General features: G+C 41.7%; 1 non-coding gene across 1 annotated transcript; it reads left to right on the forward strand.

Moving 5' to 3' along the window:
* Positions 1 to 5208: 5208 nt before the first annotated feature.
* Positions 5209 to 5314, forward strand: LOC132634408 (small nucleolar RNA R71). Its single transcript, XR_009580136.1, has one exon. It is a non-coding gene; the product is annotated as a small nucleolar RNA R71 (small nucleolar RNA).
* The last annotated feature ends 11654 nt before the right edge of the window (positions 5315 to 16968 follow it).

A 16968-nucleotide genomic window follows, 5' to 3' on the forward strand; every position in this document is an offset into this window, starting at 1 on the left:
GTTCATTACCGTGCACACTATTTTGCAGCATTGTTAAATACGCCCTGGTTTACGAGCCGTATTATGAAATACGGTCCGTAAACTTCAGGTGTCTTTTGCACTGTTGCGGAACAATGTTTGACAACTGAACTTACCTGCAATTCAGCACAATTTTTCTGTCATATATTCCTGCACCAAAACAACCATTACCCTATATGTACGAAGAACAATAACGAAAAATAAACATTACACTTGGGTTGCCTCCCAAGAAGCCCTTGATTTAACGTCGCGGCACGACGGTGGTGTCCAATCACTCCTTGTCTTGGTACACCAGATCATTGTTCGTTCCGAGGTGTTTCAACCTGTAGCGATCAACAACCCTATCCTCAGAAACCATTCCGTGATAGTGCTTCAATCTCTGCCCATTCACTTTAAATGTTCGAGTACCATCTCTGGACTTCAATTCAACCGCGCCATGGGGTGAGGCACCTTCCACTTCAAACGGACCAGACCACCTGGATTTAAGCTTTCCCGGTAGCAACTTCAACCGAGAGTTAAACAGTAATACAGAGTCGCCCTTGTAGAACTCTTGCTTCAGAATCTTCTTGTATGGTATTGCTTCATCCTTTCTTTATAAAGGGCTGCACTCTCATATGCCTGGTACCGAAATTCATCCATCTCATTTAGTTGAAATAACCGCAGCTTGGTCGCTTCCTCCCAATCCATCTTCAGTTTTTTTAGCGCCCACATAGCTTTGTGTTCAAGTTCAACCGGCAAGTGACACGCTTTCCCGAATACCAGCTTGAAGGGTGAAGTCCCAATTAGAGTCTTGAAAGCAGTCTGGTATGCCCATAGAGCGTCATCGAGCGTGCGGGCCCAATCAGTTCTATTGGCATTCACTGTCTTCGCTAGAATACTTTTGATCTCCCTATTGGACACTTCAACTTGTCCACTTGTCTGGGGGTGATAAGGCGTTGCCACCCTATGCTTTACACCATATTTCTCCATCAGTCCCGCGAATGCTTTATTGCAAAAGTGGGATCCACCATCGCTGATTATTGCCCTCGGAGTACCAAAACGAGTAAATATGTTCTTCTTAAGGTATCCCATCACACTCTTTGCCTCGTTATTGGGTATAGCCACCGCATCTACCCATTTCGACACATAATCCACAGCTACCAAGATATATTTCATTCCACCGGAACTCACGAAAGGTCCCATAAAGTCGATTCCCCAGACATCAAACACTTCCACCTCCACAACAAAATTCATAGGCATCTCTTGCCTTCTGCCGATATTCCCTTGCCTTTGGCATTGGTCACAGGACCGCACCAAAAGATTAGCATCATGAAAAATAGTCGGCCAGTAATAGCCGCACGCAAGTACCTTGGCTGCAGTCTGGTTTCCACTATGATGACCCCCAACAGGAGAGTCATGGCATGCCTTTAGAATTTCCATCGCCTCACTTTCTGCAATACAACGCCGAATGATGTTATCAACGCATGTGCGGAACAAATAAGGCTCATCCCAATAGTACTACCGAGCATCCCGTAAGAATTTCTTCTTTTGGTAAGTTTTGATATCATCGGGAACTATACCTGTTACCACATAATTGGCAAAATTAGCATACCATGGTGCTACCTCATTTGACACCACCAACACCATCTAGTCTGGAAAAGCATCATCTATATCAAGCTCATCAGACGGTCTCCCAGCTTCTTCAAGCCGAGAGAGATGGTGAGCCACCTCGTTTTCAGTGCCCTTTCGGTCTTTTACCACAAAATCGAACTCTTGCAGCAGTAGCACCCATCTGATCAGTCGTGGCTTTGCTTCCTTCTTTGCCATGAGGTATATCAAGGCTGTATGATCAGTATAAACCACAACTTTGGACACCAACAAGTAGGCCCGAAATTTTTCGAAAGCAAACACAATGGCAAGCAGCTCTTGCTCCATCACTGTGTAATTCATCTGTGCAGCATTCAGCGTTCTGCTAGCATAATAGATCGGGTGCATAATTTTATTGTGCCTCTGCCCAAGCACAGCACCTATTGCGAAACCACTAGCATCACACATCAGTTCGAATGGTAGGGACCAGTCAGGAGCAATAATAATAGGAGCAGTAGTGAGACGCACTTTTAACTCTTCAAATGCCTTCTGGCACTTCTCATCAAACACAAATTTAGCCTCTTTTTCAAGAAGCTTGCACAAAGGATTGGCAACCTTAGATAAATCTTTGATGAAGCGCCTGTAGAACCCAGCATGCCCCAAGAAACTGCGGACACCTTTTACTAAGATAGGTGGAGGAAGTTTGGAGATCACATCAATTTTTGCTTGATCGACCTCGATTCCCATTTTAGAGATTTTGTGACCGAGGACGATTCCTTCCTTCACCATAAAATGGCATTTCTCCCAGTTCAGCACCAGATTGGTCTCTTCGCACCTTTTTAGCACTTGACCCAGATGGCCAAGACAATCATCAAATGAGTCACCCACCACGGAAAAATCATCCATGAACACCTCCAAGAAATCCTCCACCATGTCGGAGAAGATTGACATCATGCACCTCTGAAAAGTCGCTGGTGCATTACACAAACCAAAAGGCATCCGGCTGAATGCAAATGTCCCATAAGGACAAGTGAACGTGGTCTTCTCCTGATCTTCCAGAGCAATGTTGATCTGATTGTAACCTAAATAACCATCAAGGAAACAATAATAAGAACGCCCTGCTAGTCTATCCAACATTTGATCAATGAAGGGCATAGGGAAATGGTCCTTGCTCGTGGCTGTGTTGAGCTTGCGATAATCCATGCAAACTCTCCAACCTGTGACAGTTCTGGTCGGGATCAACTCATTCTTAGCATTTGGTACAACAGTGATGCCGCCCTTCTTAGGAAAACATTGGACCGGGCTCACCCATTTACTATCAGCAATAGGGAAAACCACGCCTGCATCTAGCCATTTGATTATTTCTTTCTTGACAACCTCTTGCATGTTCTCGTTTAGTCGCCTCTGATGCTCTACACTCGGTTTGCTGCCGTCCTCCAACTAAATTTTGTGCTCACAGATCCCAGATAGGATACCTCAAATATCTGCTATGGTCCAACCAATAGCACGCCTATACTCCCTCAATACCTCCAAAAGTTGCACAATCTGCTCTTTAGTCAATGAATCTGACACAGTTACCGGTAATGTGTTGTCGAGACCAAGGAATTCATATCTCAAGTATGATGGGAGCTGCTTAAGCTCCAACTTAGGCGGCTCAATGATTGAAGGCTTTGCTGGAGGAGTTGTTCTATTTTCCAGATCAAGACTCAGCTTCTTTGGGTGGTATGTGTATGAGCCCAACCCCACAAGTGAATTAACTGTCTCCTCATAGCCATTCATATCTTCAGTGTCGAAATTCATCAGAATCCCAGCCAATGCCTCACCCAAGCTCTCTTCTTCCATTTTGAACTCTACTGCATTATTAATAGGCACTTGGTAACTTCATCCCTTTGCTAGCTTGAAAAATCACTTCTTCATTGTTGATTCGGAACTTGATTTCATTTTTCTCCGAATCTATAAGAGCCCTCCCTGTTGCAAGGAAAGGTCTCCCCAGAATGATAGGAATGTCTCGATCAACATCACAATCAAGGATCACAAAATCAGTGGGCAACATAAACTCACCAACCCGCACAATTACATCATCCACCACCCCTATAGGTCTTTTGATAGACCTATCAGCCATTTGCAATCTCATTGTAGTCGGTCTTGGCATTCCCAAACCTGATTGTTTATATATAGCAAGGGGCATCAAATATATACTAGCCCCATTATCACACAAGGCCCGAGCAAAATCATGGTGCCCAATAGAACAAGGATTTGTTGGTGAACGCTCCAGGATCTCCCTTTTTCTGAACGAGTGTGGTTGAGATGATGGAACTCACAGTGTGAGTCAAACTCACTGTATCATGTTGAACCATCTTCTTCTTGGTCAGCAAATCCTTCAAATATTTTGCAAAACCGGGCATCTCCTTGACGGCTTCCAAGAAGGGAAAATTTAGGGATAATTGCTTCAGCTGATCGTAATACTTTTCAAACTTAGCATCTTCCTTCTGTTTTACCATCCTCTGAGGAAAAGGAGGTTTAGATTTGAAAAGCTGTGTCAAAGGGCGGAGGGCCCCTTTTACAGCCTGCTTGCTTGTGTTATCAGCTTCCTCCACCATCTCTGGAGTCTCAGCAACCTTCGTGTCAGCAGGAATCTCAGCAGCAGTAATGGGTGCTTGAGACTGCACCTCATTCTCTTCATTTATCGGCTCAAGATCAATCAATCTCTCAGCAGCCCCTTGTATTGTTTTACCACTCCTAGTAGTGATAGCAAATGCACGGTCTATACCGCCTCCTCCATTTCTGGGATTTGGAATAGTGTCACTCGGAAGTCCTCCCTTTTTAGGAGGGTGCTGCTCTCTAGAAATGTCCCTCATCTGCGACTCAAGCTTCTGAATAGCTGCTGTATGGGACCCCACTGTTTCGGTCAGCCCAGATAAAGTTCTGTCAGACTTAGATTGATTTGCCAAAATCTGCTCAAGTATTGCTTCAACCTTCGAACTACCTTGCTCTGATGACTCACTTTTAGGTGGTATATAAGGATTTGTGCTCTTGTTCCCAAAATTGTTGCTGTTATTATAGCTCCTGTGATTTCCACCACCAAAATTATTGTTGTAGTTACCAGAATTGTTGTAAGCACCTTGGCCTTGGCCTTGCTGCGGTCTCCATTGAATTTGACTCTGATAGCCACCTTGGTAATTCTGTCTTTGATAACCCCCTTGAGGGTTGTTAACATAGTTGGCATCTTCAACCTGCCTAGATGGCCCCTCGAGGAGCGGACCATCTTGAGCATGGTACATCCCTTGCGGCAAGACTATATTATCTTCACAAACATTTACCTTTTTGATTTGAGATTCATCAAACTTCTTTGTCAGCAAGGCAATATTTGTTGCAAGTGCTGCCAATGTTTGCTGGGTATCTTGATTCTCCCTCACCATATTCTGGATCATGGCACTACCATATGGTACCACATCAGCATTGTTTGAGTGCCAAGCCTGATTATGAGTTGTTAGCTTGTTAAGTATGGTGGTCACTTGTGGAAAGGTCTTGTTCATAAAACAACCATCAGCTGCATTATTAGCCACTGACTGTGACACTAGGTCTAACCCTCGATAGAACTTCTCCATCAATATATGATCAAGAAAACCATGATTCGGACTGTCCTGCAAATACTCCTTGAATCTCTCCCATGCTTCATATAGTTGTTCCCCCGGTCGCTGCTTAAATTCATATATCTTATCACGAATTTCAGCTCTTTTGGTAGGGGGATACCACTTTGTGAGAAAAGCAGTTGTCATTTCTGCCCATGAAGTAATAGAATTCCGGGGCAGCTTCTCGAACCATATTCTTGCTTCTCCAGCTAGGGAATATTTGAATAACCTCAACCTAATAGCATCTTGTGCAACATTGTTGTGGATGTGATTAGCACATACATCAACAAAATTCTTCAAATGACGGTGAGGGTTATTCTCGGTAGAGTTCCGAAAGTATCCCTCAAGTTTCAGCAACTGGTATAGAGAGGAGTCAATTTTCACAGTAGCAGCTCCAAATCGAGGCTGAACAATAGGAGATGCATAGTCTTCCTCCGGAACAAATTCAGCGAAAATATTTTCATCGACTGGTTCATTAGCCTGATTGTTCACCATATTTCCTTGGTTGTCAGCTCGTTGATTTTGCTGATGTCGATTCATGTTCACCTTATTTACGCAAGTAGCAGACAAGGTGTGATGAATTAAGCAAAAGACTTTAATCAAAGCAAACACTATTTAGTAATTTCAAAACCGTATTCCCCGGCAACGGCGCCAAAATTTGATACGCTCAAATTACACCTATTAATGGTATAACGCGGACGTTGTCAAATATAGTAACCCAACAAGGTTGGGGTCGAATCCCATAGAGAATATGGTGTGAAAAGGTTACCAAAGTCGTAGATGCTAAGTTCTAGGTCTAATGTCTTAATCCGATAATTTGTATAAAAGTTGGTTGTTTCTATGACTAATTGCTAAACTATTGCTTTGGTGGAAATTTATGGTAAAAGAAACTAAGGTTGTGTCCCCATTAGATAGAGTGTATGATCATGGGTATTGATCTTGATATACTTGTAATGGATCATTATATGAATGCACTTAATCTCTATGTGAATCTCTACTATTTCCCAATAAATAAAGATTATATCTTTCTATGATTTTTCCAAATATAAGAAAGTGATTATGAAGAACGATTAATCATGCCAAGTAAATTCCTCTTATTCCTAAGTGAATTTATTAAACAAAGGTTAAAGCTTTGAGTTCTTGTTAATTATTCTTACCAACCCTAATTATTTTTCCAAATAAATTTAGGGTTTATGGCTTTAATTAATGTTTGCAACCATTAATTATGAATGAAGAATGAAGAATGAAGAATAACTAAACCCTAATAATCCATTATGTGTATATCATTCACAAGACCCAATTACAAAACACCTATCATTTGGGTTCACAACCCTAGTAAGGGAATTTAGCTACTCATAACAAAGAACAAGAAATAAGAAATTTGAGAATTCATAATTGCTTACTTTGAAATGGAAAAGAATTGACAATACTTGAATTGATGTTTGAATCTTCAAAAACTAGAGAGAAGTTTTTGTTCTAAGTCAAGAGACAAAAATATCATGAATGACCTAATAGAAACCCTACAAAGACTATTTATATGTTTTGAAATTACACAAGTTACAGATTTTGCACTTCAGTCCCGTCATGACGAAATACGGTCCGTAAATCACTTTACGGACCGTAAAACGATTCACGCCCAAGTCAGCTTTTCAGTTGTTGTCTGAAATACGGACCGTAAAGTGGTTTACGGTCCGTAAACTGCATGATCGTCTTTCACCTTCGCCAACTCAGCCTTTCTGGCAGTGCTTGAATGGTTAAACACGTGATGGAAGACGGGCCGTAAACTGAAACACGGTCCGTAAACACAGCTCATAAATTGCCATCTTCCTCAGCTTGACTTTCTGTTTCTGGAATCCTTTAATACCACCATGGAATACGGCCCGTATTGTGGAATACGAACCGTAAACCAAGTTTACGCCCTGATTTTGCATCTTTAACTGCTGTCATGCCAAATCTGATCCTTTTCTTGAAAAACACTAAAAAAACACGTAAAATCACAATGACTTGCTTAACAACAAGTAAAAATTATAGATGAAAAGTATCGATTGTGGTGTGAAAATCACGCCACATCACATATCAAAAATAGAAAGGTTGGCTGAAGATCATGGCAGTTTACGACTCAGTTTACGGACTGTAAATCACTTTACGGGCCGTATTCTACTTTACGACCAACTGGGTCAACATGCAAACCAGCAACTTTTCATTGTACATTCGCGGGTAAATTTCTGAGGTGTAACAACTACCTTTACCAATCTCTCTTTTAAGAAAAAAAGTATATGTTCTGCATATTAAATACTTCAATAAATTTCTTATAACTCAATACTTGAAAACCAATAGAATACATCTTCAAAGCTAAAAACCCAGATAAATTTAATCTAAAAGAAGCTCTTTTCTCTGCATAAATCACTACATTCAAAATACCCAATGTAATATGAACATCCAATCACAATAATAACATCAAAAGGCCTAGAATTTCAAAAAGAAACTTCCAGCTTACCCATTGAAAGAGATAACTCAAAAATGACTGTCAAGATCGAGAATCGACAAAATATGAAAAACAAAAATAGTGATAAACATGAATGGTACCTTCAAAACTTTGAACAACTTCAAAACTCCAAACAACTTCGAAACTTCATACAACTTCAAACACTTGCAGCTTCAAACTTCAAACTTTGAACTTTCTTCCGCTTTAGATAACTCAATTTCTATAGATTTTCGAATGGGTTAAAGAAATGGAGGTGAAATTTGCCAAAAATATGTACCATCGAAAGGAATTTGAGCACGTACCTGAAGTAGTCACAATTTTTACTTAGGGCTTTCGGGTCTCTAAAATATGGTCACATTTTGTGCTATTAGCATACAAATTTAAGAGATTTGAGCGAATTGAGTAGTGAAAATTTGAAGAATTTTCAAGTGAGAAGGGGAAAAGCTTTGTACAGATATGGATGAATAAACGAAGAAAGACAACTATAAGCTTCTACTTTCTACTTTTCACTTTCTTTTTATTTAAAATTAAATTAATTAGACTATTTGAAGCGACCAGGTCGCCACAAAGGATATTCAAGGGCGACTATTTACAAGTCGCCACTAAAAATATGGAGGCAAAATTTTGGTATTAGTGGGAATGGAAAATTACAGAATTAGCGACACCTATTAATGGAGACCTATTATAGCTCGCCACTAAATATTTAGCTTCTGCAGCGACATTATTTGTCGCCACTAAATATGTAACTATTGTGGCAGCTAATACTGTCACCACTAGATATCGCCACAATAAATCTTGTTTCTTGTAATGTATATAACAAATCATATACTCCCACCCCCAACTGAAAAAGTCTTCAATGTCCCAATGCAGTAAAAGTAAAACTAAGGATTCAGAATACCAATGGCGCACTAGGCGCGCTACTCATCTCGCAACTCCTCGGTCTACGAGGCATCAGGTGGTGCAACCGCACCAACCGCAGTCTTTGTAGCAGCATCAGCAGCAACATCAGTAGTGGTGCCCGTAGGCACTGGAGCTGGAGTGGGAAGGGGTGGTGGAAATGTCTCACAACTGGGAGCATTGTTCGAGGTGGCTCCCCTAGTCCTAAATTGGACATTCTCCATGAGCGATCTCTGAATGGCCTCTGCCACATGTTGCTCCTCTATACTCGGGCCCCTAATGCAAGTGCTCTCTCGCACCTCCTCTTCATCACAGGTCACTCTCTTTCTCTTTCCCGACCACCTGCTGCAGTAGGCGCAACTAACTGCACCACTGGAAGCTCCTCCTCAATCTCCTCTGCAACAAACAGTTGTGCTACTACTAGGCTCGGATCATGAGCCTTCAACAATAACACACCAGCCTTAAGCTGCTCCAACTCTTCCCTCAAAGCATTTGTAGAAGAGGTCGGGCGAGCCATCTCCAATGTGGTCAATCTCATCTCAAATCCATCCAGCCGAGCAGACAGTGTCGTCCTCACAGGATCTAATGCCTCCTCCACTCTCGTCTTTACATAATCATCCAGCTGGTTTACGATGATCTTTGACTATTGGTCCGCTATAGCCGCCTGTTTTGCAAACTTCCTAAAGTTTTCCATTGAGAAGGCATATGGATCAACTCTAGCAGTGCCCTGGGGCGGTGCAGCTGGACCCGCTGGCTGTGGGACTAGATCCGGAGGCGGTGGAGCCGAAGTCTGTGGCTTAGGAATAGCAGTCTGAGTCTCAACGGAATCATCACCAACATCAGCAGCTGGAGCCTCAGAATCTGCAGCCTGGACAGTCTCAATAATAGGGGCAGCAGTGGCGGGTAACTCCAGTGTAGAGTCACCCGCGGTCCCGGGATGTACAAGCTCCTACGGTAGGGGTACCCCTCCAAGTACCACTGGTAACCCATCCGCTTCCCCTTGGCTCTTATCAATAGCCTAATTCTTGCTCTTTTCTACAGAATAAATCGATGAAGCTGTAATCCGGTGGTCGATATCTTCTATAAACCGCGCCTGTGACCTCCGAACAAGCTTTGTAATCAGGCATGGAAATATCAAGGAAGTGTTGGGCTAGGAAGCCCTCAACTGTATCTCCGTACTAGTCAATGCTGCGAAATCAATCGGGTATCTGGACATCAATGCGGCTACAACAACCTACCTATCAAGCGTAAAAGCATTATCAACCTGAGTGGGGAGAAGCCGCAACTGCACCAAGCTCCACCAAAAGTTTTCCTCTAGAGTCAAACACTTCTTATTTATCTGATTCTTCAAATTAGTACACTCGTCTCTCTTGGTCGGGCGACCCACCACTATAGATACCAGTCCTGACGGACTGTTCCTTTCAACTCCGCAACTTGTCTTCAAGCTCAATTGTCTGCCTCGGGGCGGTGTAGTTATTAATGAAATATACTCTGTTGATGGCCAGGGCAGATATATCAACACTCACCCCTTTGATCTCAACCTCGCTCTGTGGCGGTATCTCTTTCAACTTCTGGCACCTCTTTCTGATTTTCGAGATCAATGCCCCATATGTGACATATATCTCACGAACCAAAATAGGGCAATAGTCCCTAGGCGGCGCCTGTGTGAACTCTAACTGATAGTGACGAATAAGCTCCGTGGCTCTGGGTAAGATCTCAATCCCCTCAAAACTGATCCGCCACTCTTTATTTAAAGTTCGTTTCTCATGTTGAGTGTCGTCTCCTTTCAATTCAATGCCATACTCATACAGCTGCCTGGCACCCTCAACAGTGAAATGATCCTCAAGCCTCTTGTTTCTTAGTTCTCGAGCCCTAGCCGCCTCAGCATCAGTATCAGTATCAGCCTCATCATCACCAGGCTATGAGCTCTGATGGGTCTGGGATCTAGAAGTTTCCTGAGAGGACTGAGCAGCATCCTCAGTAGACTGTGCTCGTGCGGCAGGTGAGGCATCTCCAGATGCAGCCTCTGATCCCTCCTTCTCGGATCCATCACCAGACCCAGATGTAAATGATTCCTCCTCGTCAGACTGCGAGGAACTGGGAGGTGTAGGAGCTGATACTGTGACCTGCCTCTTCCAAGGGGAGGAGCAGCCCTATTCTTATTCATGAGCATAACCTCAGGCTCGTCATCCGACCTCTTGTCTCTAAGTGTGGGTTAGCCACTGGGCCTCCTTCGACCCGTTGTTCTTTGAGTTTGCCTCTAGCCACCCCCTCGGGTGGTCGTCAACTTGGGTGACGCCATACCTGTAATCATCAAAAACCACAATCTAGTTAATCCATACATGTGAAATCAACACAGTTAATTTAAAAACAAAAATCGCAGTTTCAGTTCTCTAATGTTCTCTGTCAGCAGACCGTCAATCAGCTCGACGGGACCGTCTTTGTGAAAAGACAGTCCGTCGACCTGTCGACGGTTCCGTCAACATGTTTACGGCCCTGCATCAGTAACCAATAGTTGACAGACATCAAAACTTGTTTCGGCTTTGCGTTTTCCATTTCAATCAATCAGAGAACCAATTTTCAACTATTTTGCACATTTGGGGTTGTGGGGCTTCGGGTTACTCAGACTTCACCCTCATTTTCAACCCTTTGGACTTTAGGCAATTATCCGAGTTTTGTTTGGTGGGTATAACGGGTTCAAACCGAGATTTTTAATCGAAATACCCTCCAACCCGTTGGAGTTACTTAGACTTCACTCCTCAAGCATCATGTTTTAACAGAATTTCTCTTTTTCGGACTATTGGCGGGCATAATGAACCAACAAGTTGATCAAAATTCCAGCTGAATCAATGGGGGCACGATATTGTCGTCCCCACGAGTCCATCTAATAGCAATCATACCAAATTCCCTTCCCCCAACCACAATTTCACAATTTTGCCAATTCAAGTATAGATTTCATTCAACAAATACAAACCCTAAGTCATAATCTCTACCCTTAGTACTCACATCACATATATCACCCATGTATCCTAGTTAAAAGCACACCCGACTTATTTCAATACCATCAAATACAGGCTAGGTCCCAAAATCCAATTCTTCAATTGATTTAGGAACCTTAGGCATCTCTTTTAGTAATTGTCGAACAAATACCAACATTAAACCCAAGCAAAGGCCGAAATTCATGCACATACCTGATATAGAAAGAGACCTTGAAGAAAACTTGACCAAAAATTAAAAAAAAACTCAGAGAAGGATAAAGCAACTAGGGGAGTACATTGAAAAATCAGTGCGTATTATGGTTTTAGGGTTGTTCAGTGTAATGGGTGCTGATTTATGGAGGAATTTATTGGAAGTTATGGAGGGAGTTTAGGAATTTTAAGAGGGAGGAATAACTGCTTTGCCCGTTATAATTGCTTCGTTCCATCTTTTAAAACGCGACTGTTGCCCATAATTTTTTTTTCGAGGTTTTTTGATGAGTCGTCGACTCGTCAAAGTGTATTTACGACTTGAAAAATTAAAGACGAGAGCAGACCTGTTGACGAGCACTTCGGTGGCGTCGTCGAATGTGTCGACGGGCCGTCGACATGCTCGTCGATTAACTTACCTGCATATGAGCAGTTGCTAATCCTCAGAAGATCAGCTCTGTATACCGTCATTGTACATTGATGGTCTGTCGACATGTCGACGATCCGTCTTTGTGCTCTGGTGTAACTTTACTGGTTTTCTGAGTTTCAGTTCTTGCGCACTCGATAGGAACACACCTACATTAATGCCGATATACTCGCATCCTCCTCCCCGCATGACCTTCATTACATGATCTGGAGCAAGTTGAAGTCTTAACAGATTCCGAGACATTCTCGTAACACATCTCTCTCCTTTTACAATTACTATTTTAGCCTTTTCAATCCCCAATATTCACCTTTCACCTGTGTGTATGGCTACCTTTCATCCTGGATTTCCAGGTTTCTGATGGTAGGGAACACACCTTCGTCGCCATTACTTATAAATACTCGGGTATCAGCCTGTTTGGATTTCCACTCACCATTCTTATATAAAAATCTACAACAGAACTCATTGGTCGACTTTCCTTGAATCGCCCAATAGACCTTGCTCCTACTAAACCTCGAATGTAACCCATTTTAATCCTTCGGGCTGCTAATCGTCTTTCTCGCAATCGTTCTTCATGCCATGCCAAATCCATAACTCCTCTAAAACAACGCATCCCACTTATTGTCTATTTACGATATTTCCTTTCCACGCTTCTTCCTGTTAGGTGTACCTAACTAAATGACCAGATTTTGAAAAATTCTGGAAGAGTCTCCTTTACAATTCTTACTATCCAAAACCTGCATGCAGCAATTACCAGCAATGCCTCACAGGGCATATATATATATATATGACATATCCCAGCCACCCAGGGCTCCCAATTTCAGGTAAAAGAACAAAAATATCAAAACTTACCCCTGTGACTTTCCGTATCATCACTTACCTTCTCCCGTCGATACTGTGCTTCTGCTGAGATCAAAGGTTAGTGCAAGGAATCTCATTTCCTATGACTTGGCTCTATCGTACGATCTAAGACAGAAAGAAGGTCAATATTTCCTAAATGCCCTGCAGCCTCCTGTTTATAAGTGTGGCCGGCTTCAAACCCATAAACAGGACTCTACTGGACACGACTTTGCAGACAACCCCTAGGACGAACTGCTCTGATACCAATTTGTCACACCCCAATCCTGATAGGGTATGATGGGCACGTGACCCCTTACACAGAGCCGAGCGAACCCCATTAGTTCTCGTTATATTCATAACCTCACTGGACACTTAAGTTACGAAATGAAATGCATAATGAAAACTTGTCACAACCATTCTTTTCGCCGTTCTCAAATAAAGTAAAATTTGTAATCGTATGGAATTTGTAACATAATGCATAATGGTACGTCGGCTTGCAGAGCCGCTTACAAGACTGACATCCTATATACGTGACTCTGTCTGCAAAGTCTCTAACATGCTATATACCACAACGTAGATACTCTGACTCGGCAACACTCCGAAAAGAAATGGAGCTCGTCAATCCAGCTGGAACATCTTTTAGCAATATCCTCTACTCATCTGTATACACCTGCGTGGCATGAAACGCAGCCCCCGAAGAAAAAGGGGGTCAGTACGGAATATGTACTAAGCATGTAAAGCATAAAATGCAATTAGGTAGATCATAACTGAAATAGCGATTCCAGGAGACAAGTATGATAATCAAGAAATCGCTGTACCTGTGCATTACGAAACAAAATCATGCATATCATTATCATATAAAACATCAATACACTTGCCTTATGAAAATCATCCATATCATTATCATATACCGTACCCGGCCCATTATGGGACTCGGTGGATAAGATCATGTCATCATGTCAGCATACTATCATATCATCATGTATGTATACACCGAACCCGGCCCTCTAGTGAGGGACTCGGTGAATAAAGTCATCATATGCCCTCCTGGCCGCCATCCCCGTATCATCATATCATCATGTCATCTCACACGATAACATACCCGGCCCGGGACTCGGTGAAAGATGTAACAACAGTATGCACGAGCAGAGTAGTGAGAAACCATATGCATATAAATCGATTTTTGGGACTCAATAGGTAAGTACACTAATCGACACTTGAAGGATCATAAACACATTTCGAGTCAATCTGAGTTAGTATAAGAAAGTTATGGACGTTATTCATTACAGAAACCTCTACGACCGTTTCAAAGCAATCCGAGACCGCCTATGAAAGTTAGGGACATTAATCCTTATAGACCCCTTTTAGGAACAGAAACTCTTTATGCATTGCTCGTTATTCAATCATACAATAAGCTCGACTATACTAAGTATGCTCGTGTCAAGAAGTGAATAAGAATCGTAAACAAGCTCAGAATTAAAGAATAGAGTTACCCCAAGATGCCTGTCATACCTTACTTAGCTCTAGGACATGCCAAAAGAAAGAAAGGGTAAGCCTTACATACCTTGTCTGCTTCCTAAGCTAATCCGAACTTAAGTCTCGACTTTCCCAAGATCTACAACAACGTCAGAAGATATCAAACATTAGCTATAGATATTTAGGAATCCGATTCCAAGCTAGCAATTCACCTACAGAAATTTGGGCAGCATTTCCCCTATAATTTCAACCAACCCCGAGAATTCAACTCGGCCAAATCATCAACAACCACATTAACAACTTCAACAATTAATTCAAAATGCATTCTAACGTTAGCAACCCTTTCTACATAATTCGACGACATTTTATTTACACTCAAATTAACCACAATAACCCAATTCACAATCTTCCAAACTCAATAAGAACAACAACCACACGTTAACAACATCTTTCATGAAAATTTAAGAACCCATACTAACATCACATTAACTTCTACAACAACCCACAACGATTAAAACTTCATTTTAAGCTATCAAACCTTCATTTTCATCATGGAATCCACAACAACAACAACCAAAAATATTAAATAAAATCAATTCATCACATCTTACCAAGGCAGCCCCTACACGGCCATAACCCACACACACATATCTCATGAATTTCATCCATTTATACATACTACAACACTCACAACCCATCCCTATCACATAGAAAAGGAGATTAAACCTTACTTTTACCCTTTCACTTCTCAACTTGGCTAGGGTTGGTAAATTGCACAAATGAATGCTTTGCTTGCTCCAACAACTACTCCACGTTAATAAGGGCCTTCCAATTGGTTGAAATACTACAAGAAAAGTATTCTTTTTTATCAACTTTTATGGCCTCAAATTCGGCTAGCCATGGCCGAATATGGCTCATCTTTTTCTTGAAGTTTCTCCAAGATTCTTGAGTTGTGAAGATGAATATGTCTTGCTTTGGTCATCACTTATCTATATATATACATGGCTCCTACAAATATAAAATGGACACATGCCCCCACTCATGGCTTGAGTTAATTGGCCAAGCCATGGGTGGGACCCACTTAAGCCACACGGCCATGGTGGCTTTCATGACCATTTTTTTTTAATTTTCCCTTTTTACCCCTAGCCTTTCTCAATATTTCCATACCACTAATAACCAAATTGTGTATTAAAACAAAACCGGAAAATAGCCTTGCCCTTAACTTACCGCGATTATCTTAAGATATCCGAATGATAAAATAGTTGAACGGAAAGGTATGTAAGGCTAACCTTTCTTTCATAAGGCGTGGTTCTTTGGCCAAACATCTATTCTTCTATGAGCCTATGATGTCCTCCAAATGATTCTATCTTCAAAAAGCTACTAAGCTCATGATTCTCGATATGTTACGATTATAATAGATTCTTCATATGACGAGTAATCCTATAAAGATAGATGTAATTAACGACGATAATAGTGATAACGATAATGATGACGATGATAATAGTAATGATGCTAAAGATGCTTATGAGCTTTTATGTATATGTGTCTATGTATCACTATTATGGAACCCCGAGCTTATAAGGCCGGGTAGAATATATATATTTATGTAATGCGCGCGCACCTCTGCAGTTGGGTACGGATAACCCTGAAGTCTTGGTAGGGCCAGGTATGTGTAACCCTGAAGCCTTGGTTGGCCAGGTATGTATGATAACCGAGCCTAGCCATGGTCGGGCACGTGAAACACCGAACCTTTGTGGTCGGGCATGCTATGTAAATGCTATGTATATGATATGGATATGTATGTGATATAGAGATGAGTATGAATACGAATACGAGTAAGAATATGTATATGAATACGACTATGGATACGAAATGTAAATGAGTACGGATATGAGTACAGATACGAATATGGATGTATGTACACAATTACGCGTTAGAAATGGAAAGTCCCTATGAGAAGCAAGTAAGTGCTTATGACGATGATACTACTATCTCTCATCCTATGCTATTTCTATGTTGTCTATTATGCTTTCATAATGATATTGATCGGGCTTTACATATTCAATACATTCTTCGTATTGACATCCTTTTATTTGTAGACGCTGCGTCATGCCCGCAGGTGGCCAGGGAGACAGGCTTGATCCATAGCTATATTTCTCAGGGACTACATAGCGGAGCTCCACTTCATTCGGAGCTATAGCTTTTGGGTATTGATTCTCTTGTGTACATATTTATGGGCATAGCAGGGTCCTGTCCCGCCTATATGATATGACACACTCTCCTTAGAGGCTCGTAGACATGTGTATATAGTTGAATGTGTTTGTCCTTGTCGGCCTATATTTTGGATGTCATTTTGTTAGCCTCGTCGGCTTATGTACATTGCTATGGGCATTGCGATTAATGGTGATATGTATATATGTATTATTGCCCAATGGAAATAGTATG

The sequence above is a fragment of the Lycium barbarum genome, chromosome 3, assembly GCF_019175385.1.
Source record: "Lycium barbarum isolate Lr01 chromosome 3, ASM1917538v2, whole genome shotgun sequence".
NCBI classification, from domain to species: domain Eukaryota; kingdom Viridiplantae; phylum Streptophyta; class Magnoliopsida; order Solanales; family Solanaceae; genus Lycium; species Lycium barbarum.